This window comes from Chinchilla lanigera, unplaced genomic scaffold, assembly GCF_000276665.1.
Source record: "Chinchilla lanigera isolate Chin_1 unplaced genomic scaffold, ChiLan1.0 scaffold00006, whole genome shotgun sequence".
In the NCBI taxonomy this organism is placed as follows: domain Eukaryota; kingdom Metazoa; phylum Chordata; class Mammalia; order Rodentia; family Chinchillidae; genus Chinchilla; species Chinchilla lanigera.
Genome location: NW_004955407.1, coordinates 37,620,376 through 37,627,444, shown reverse-complemented (window position 1 = coordinate 37,627,444; position 7,069 = coordinate 37,620,376). Strand labels below are relative to the sequence as shown.

At 44.5% G+C, this 7,069-nt stretch overlaps 1 long non-coding RNA gene across 1 annotated transcript; it reads right to left on the bottom strand.

Annotated features, from left to right (window-relative positions):
* Positions 1-1,095: 1,095 nt before the first annotated feature.
* LOC102020085 lies at positions 1,096-3,903 on the bottom strand. Its single transcript, XR_259618.1, has 2 exons — positions 3,617-3,903; positions 1,096-1,429 (listed from the first exon to the last, which is right to left on the bottom strand). It is a non-coding gene; the product is annotated as an uncharacterized LOC102020085 (long non-coding RNA).
* Between the last annotated feature and the right edge of the window lie 3,166 nt (positions 3,904-7,069).

The following is a 7,069-nucleotide window of genomic DNA, read 5'->3' as shown; positions in this document are numbered from 1 at the left end:
CAGAGCAGAGAACCATGCCCAGCAGAAGGGCTGTGATGGCGGGAGCCTGCTAAGCTGTTGATTCAGCAGTGATCTCTGTGACAGTCAACTGGAGCCATAGATCAGATCCTATAAGAGCATCTCACCAGTCTTCACATTGGGGGAGCTCTTTATAGTAACAAGGTGTCGAATTTCATCTCATATCAATCTACTTTAACATCTAAGTGTTCTTCCAAGAATGTACCCATTGGCCAAATTTAAAACACATTAAATTTTCTTGCGGGGGGCGGATTGAGAGGTGAGAGAGGAATACTTACTTCCCTCAAAATACCTCACTGTGTCCAGCACGCACAACAAATTCAGCTGCCACAGTCCGACAGCGCGGCTGTCCCAGCATCTCCTTCCTGAAGCAGACAGCAGGCTGTGCACATTTTTCACGTGTAATTAGGCAGTGTAAGGCGATCCCCCTGCCGACGGCTGCCGCTGCCCTGGCCCGAGTGAATGGCTTCCAGATTTCACTCCATCTCTTCTGTCTAGACTCTACGTTGCTATTTTTTTTCCCTCCTCGCTTAAAACAGACTCCAATATAAAATGCCAAAAACAGAAGTTTTGTCCTCTTTCTCATAAAGATGTGGGACAGGACTCGCTCTGCCAGACGAGCCTGGCCCCCAGACTTCATAAGACACGTGTCGTCTGAAGCTGACATTAAAGATTGCCCGGGCATTTTGACGGGTCAGGCAAACTGTTTTTTTTTTTTTTTAAATATGGTTTTCATTAAGAATGCGAATATTTCTGGAGAGGTGTGGTTCGGTGCAGAGGCGGGAGGCTGGGAAAGCCAAGGCTGGCTCTTGATTTTCTAAGGAGACTGCTGTGGTGCTGATACTGAAAGGGGCACCCTGGGACCTGCGGGGCTGGCGTGTGAGGCGGGCGGGAATGTCACTGTGGCAACTTGGGCACTGTCTCGGTGGGATGCTATCCTTCCAGTCAAAATAGTCACCTTAGTAAAAGCAAATGGACAACAGTGGAGGCAAAGATCCCCTTTCTTCATTTAAAAAATTTCTACATGTCCCACTCTTGGGGAGTGAAATCTTCATTTCTCCGATCCATACTTTTTTGTTAATGGGATGATTACAGCTGAATTTATTTAGCTTTCACAGCAAGGTGAGATTCTGGGAAGGCGAGACAGGTAGTTGAAAGCCGGGGTGATTTGTTCCACCAAGGCTGGGTAGAGTCATGTTTTGGTTTTTTCAAGCTGTTTTGCTTAATCTCTTCCAAAATTGCTGAAGCTTTTAGGGAGTGGAAACTTTATGTTCTGTTTAACCAGCTAGTTCTCTATGGCACCAAGCAACAAAAATAAAAAGATAGAAAAGAGATACAAGATGGTTCTGCGTTCAGTAGATATCAAAAATCAAATATTTTCTTACAAAGATGAAAATGCATTTCTGTTTCCCTAGAAACAAAGCGAAACAGTAGTGAACATAATTATGAAAATAAATTTCAAATAAGTAGATGAAAATAAATTCAAATAATACCTCTCTATATTTTCATTCTGCCCACTGTTTCATTTTAAAGAATGTCTCAAAGTGCAATACTCATGCACCTAATAGTGAGTATTTTAAAGTCTGAGGACCTGGTTGTGGTTTGTATTGTAAACTCTTTGGAGGCTGTTGCTAATTTTTCCTCAAAATTAACTTTTTCTCAAAATATGAAATTGTCTTTATATTGTAGATCTCAGGTGGAATTCTTACTTTTTCAGAATTGGTTAATGCTCTACAACTTGTTTTTTTATTTTGTTTTTTTGTTTGTTTTTTTGAGTCAGGGTCTTTCTATGCTGTTCAGGCAAGTCCTGAATTCATTATGTAGCCCAGGCTGGCCTCGAACTCACAGCAATCCTCCTGTCTCAGCCTCCCAAGTGCTGGCATGACAGGCACACACCACCATGTCCAACTTAGCTTTTTTTCAAACTAAATACTTTGTCCACTGGCACTGTCTGAACTGTAGAAAAGTTGACTGCATGTTAATTCTTTCAAAGGCAATTCAGCCACAGTTGAGCTGAAACCAATAATCTGATAGTAATTTCTAAATTTCTGTGCTGCACAATATTCCAGAGAATTTGAGAAACAGAACGAGAGGGGGAACAGATTTGTGACTTTGAAAAGCCCTCCGTCTGAGAGGTCTTTAGTAGCTGGGAGGAGACAAGGGGCACAGGCTGCAGGCTACAGGGCGGGACCCGGAAAGCTGAGATGGGGATTGAGATAATCTCAAGGAAACAGGAGAGTTTTGGGGGCTAAGGAGGGGTGGAACGGTAGGGCCACAAATTTCGCTTTTGAGTTTATGTCTCATTTTCCTAGCAATGGTAGACCCAGTGCCATATCTCTCCCTGAAAATATAAATTCTTCCAGAGATCCTGCCGGCTTCTTACTAAAGAGATACAATATGCCCCCTGGCATTATGAAACTCGGTGAATGATCAGTATGTGAGTTGATAACACAACAACAAAGATTCCAAACGTGTTGATAAATGGTGGCAAATGCATTTTATTCTTTGATTTCCAAATCTGTGCTTGCATGATTGATTGATTGATTTTTTAGTATTGGGGATTAAACCCAGGGTCCTCATACTCAGCTACAACCCCAGCCCTTTTTCAAGTTGTTTTTTTTTTTTTTTTGAGACAAGTCTGGATAAGTTGTTAAGTTACCCATTCTGGGTTAGAACTTGTCATTCGACTGCCTCAGCTTCCCAGAGTGCTGGATATATTTGTATTTTACGGTAATGGCAGCAGTTAATACATTTATAACATGGAGTTCAATTTCATGCAATTTATATTTAAAAACTGTGGGGAAGAAGGAGCCCTCCCACACAGTTGGTGGGAAGGTGAACTGGTGCAACCACTATGGAAATTAGTGTGGAGATTCCTCAAAAGACTAAACCTAGATTTTCCATTTGACCCAGCTGTTCCCCATCTAGGTACCTTCTCCAAAGAGTTAAATTAAATACATCGTATTACAGGGATCCATGCACACCCATGTTTATAGCAGCACAATTCATAACAGCTAAATCTTGGAAGCAGCCTGCGTCCATCAACAGATGAATGGAGAGAGAAAGGGTGGTATTTACACAGAGTACTACTCTGCCATGAAAACTTGAGTGAGTTGTGGGAAAATGGATATACCCTGAGACCATAATGTTAAATGAAATAAATCAGACACATTAACTTAAATATCTTATGGTTTCTCTTTCATGAGAAACCCAAGTTATAAATAAAGAACAAAATAAAAGGTGGATAATAAAAAGTAGGGAGACAGATCTTTCTCCTTTGGGAGCGGCGTCAGGAGAGGGAGGGAGGGAAAGGAGGGAAGGGGTAGGGAATACAGAAAGGAATTAAGTAAGATGTGTTATGTACACGCACCAGCTCCACACAGGGAGTGAATCATCATGTACACTAAACACGATTAATTAAAATTTTCTTTCAAAATCAAACCATAAAAAGACTTGTCTGAATGTAATGCTGCCCTGTCACACTGTGACCTCGCGTTTCTGTGTTTATAGCGTTTGTGTCAGTGAGAGTCACCTGACTTGAATTTTGCTTGGATATCCAAATAAAACCCCCCAGACGGCGCAGTTTGCGTCTACTTACGGTTACGTGGCTGTGCTGAACATTCCGTGTCGCATCACATCTGCACCACGTCTGGGTATGAAGCGTGAGTCTTGTGAATTTTCACGGTTCTCTCTCTCATCACGCTACTCTTGAGGCTCCAAAGGAATGCTCTTCCCCCAGATGGCACCAATTCCTGCAGTGTAGGAGTCAGGTCTCCCATCGTCCCAGTGCCTGGCCGGATGCACGCTGTGCCCGTACCCGTGAGCTTAGGGGTTCTTGAGGGTGGGCTTCCCTTCTCTATGTAGAGAGCAGAATGACGAAAAATCCCCCGCCCGCCTATTTACAAGAAGCCCGACTAGGACTCTGACGTCACAAGAGATTTCTCCTGCAGCTAAATTCTTTAATAGTTCGTTGCTCTACTTCTAACAGTCATTAGCCCCTACAGCCTTTGTGTAGACTTTTATGTACATGCCCTGAATTTCTCATAAAGAAGTCAGTTCCTGGAACACACATCACTTAGTTCTCTCTTTCCGGAGATATCACTGTACCGAGCACAGCACTTTGAATGTTGCGAGTGCTTCGAGATCATCTCCTGAATCTGTCCTTTCTGCTCTTCTATAGTGTTACAAACAGGTGAGAGACAGAGCATCAGTTTTTGTGTTTTCTGTATGGGGCTGGGCCCCTGGCCCTAGGAGAAAAGAGACCTCCCCGCAGCGGCTCCATGAAGCTTTGCTGATCTTTAGGAAGTATCTAAATGTTCTACTCATTACACCTCAGGTGACTTCCTGATTCTTCTGAAAGTAGGGGGACATTTTGGCCAAGCAGAGGGGGAGCAACCTGGTCCTTTGCTCCTTCTTTAATGTATTTATTTAAAATAAGAGAAATGAAACCCAAGAAAATCTGCTGATGGTTTCAACTGTAATATAGCTTAGAGATCTATCCACAAGCAAAACTCAGGGCCTGCTCTGCCAAGCATGCGGCCGTGGAAATCTTCTGCAGACAGAGGCAGTGGTAGCAACGCCTCTCCCAGCATGGTAACAGTCAGCCAGTGTGTAAAACATGCCGTCCTCGTGGGCTCAAATTCTGCACATTGGTGCATAATTCTTTTTTTCTGTTCATATTAGCGCAGGTTTGGAGTTGTTTTCAGAAGGCTGAATAGCTCTCATTTAAATTATTCAAAAGTTGTATTTGGCTGAATGTTGAGTTTAGTTCATTCTTAAACTGGGATCTTTTCCAAGGATTGTTAAAAAAAAAAAAGTCAACTCCAGTGACTTTGGTAGTGAAAAAATGTAGCTACTTTGGTGACAGCCAGTATAAAGATGTGGTCTGGGTGGAGGACATGGTCCACAGCAGGATTTGGGGGTGACGAGGATCTGCTGAAGCTCATAGAAAGAAATGAAGCCCCAGTAATAGCCACAGAGGTGTGGGAAGTGGAAGGGACTTTTCAGGGGTGTTAAAATGTCCCCCAAGGTTTCATGTTTTTGGAAGGTGATTGGATCATGGGGGTACAGTATTCATCAGCGGATTCATCCATGGATGCGTTTAAGGCTGAATGTGCTGTCAGGAGTTTGGGTCTGATTGGAAGTGGTTGCTAGAAGTGCGACCTGGAAGGGTGTGTTCTTGTGCCCAGCTCCTCCCTTCTCTCTACTTCCTGGCTTCCGTGGGATGAGCAGCTTTCCTTTGCCCAGGCCCTTCCACCACGCCATTCTGCCTTGGAGCCTGCTGACCATGGACTGAACCCACTGTGGGCTAAGTAAACCTCTCCTCTTTACATTGTGCACGTTGGAGATTTTGTCCCAGCAATGCCTGAGTGACTAAACAAGGGGAAAGGTGCATCTGTAGTGACCTAAGCTTCAGGCAGGACATCATAACAACTGCGCACTTTCACCTTCATTGCCCAGAGGAAAGGACAGCTGAGCTGACCTATTAATTCATAAGCAATTTGGCACTCCACTGCCGCCCACAGGAAATATGCCCAAGGAAGACCACTCCTTAAAATGTAGCGCTCGGGAGAAAGGTTCATGTTTTGTTTTCTTTGGAAACTGGGCACCAAAGCTCTGAGTTTTGGAGTTGCTTTTCTAGAATGATGACTTGAAACCATTTATTGACTATGGCTATAAATGAGCAAAAATCTGGACCTGATTGATTGATGGGATTAATACAAATTGATTAGCCTCAACTCAGCCCAGTTTACAAGAGGCTACTTCAGATAGATAAATAGATGATATTATATATATAGAATGGCATATATATAGAGAGAAGATATTATATATGGAAAGAGAGGACAACTTACACAGACTTCATTATGTTTTGTTTTTTACCTCCAGTATATTTTAATCTCAGCCAAAGTAGACCCAATTGAATTAATTTCAACCCAATTTAAAAAACATTTATTCACTATCTCCCTTGTGCCAGGTTCTGAAAGTACCAAGATAAATAGGACAAAACCACCCATCAAGAAATATGCAGACTGCAGGAGACAGATCACGACCTACTCAGTACCACATGTTGGAAAGGCAGGAGTGGAACAGGAGCAGAGCACACGCAGGCAGGAGCCTAAGGACAGATGCTCTTTCAAGGCTTTCTCCGCTGCCTCTCTGACTTCCCAGACAGACAGACGTGGCCCCGTGGCCCCGTGGCCCCAGTCCTGGGGGCCCACACAGCCCTGGACCTTATGCTCAGTGCTGGGTAGGGCTTGCTTTCTCTGGCCCTGCCAGTCTAGCAGTCAAGGTCACTCACAGGTGATTCGGGGCTGCACCCTCTGACCTCCAGCTCTTCTTTCTGCCGTGTTTTCTTGCCATCTTTGGTTGAAATTATTCTTAAAGAACACTGCAAAGGAGGGGACCATCAGATGGTGCGTAGGTACTTAGGGCTGTAGCATTTGCATCAGTGATGGTGGCTGGAGCAGAAGACCTCTCAAGTATTGGAGTATTATCTTAGGCAGCACGTGAGGAGCTGCTATCAGCTAGCTGGCTCTGTAGTGATGCTAAGGATGAGTCTGGATAGCCAAGGTCCTCAGAACCCCACTGTCATGGTTCCTATTTTTGTTCCCATCCAAAACAAAACTGTGGGTTCCAGTTGCTTTCCTGGGAAGTGATTCCAGGAGGCAAAGGTAAGGGGTGGAGAAGAGACACAGCCAGTGAAGAGAACATTCAGGGGCTGGCCCTCCTCTGGGTTAGTCTGGGCTCCATCTTCTAAGGAATTGTCCAGACTGTGCCTCAGTGCTGTGCCTCCGGGGGATGGGAGCTGGGACATGGATCCACCAAACACTGTGGCTCCTTGACTGGGAATTGTGCCCTCTGACAAGCAAATCCTGGCACTACAGGGCTGCCTGACCCAGGGAGTGCTCAACTCCAACTTTCTGTAGAGAAGGTACGAATGTAGGTGCTCAGAGCAGGGAGAAGCTGTTGGCATATGTGGAGAATGGACTGCTGCAACTATGGGTGAGCTCAGAGAGGTGGCTAGTGAGGTTCAGGGCATGGAGTCAACTCT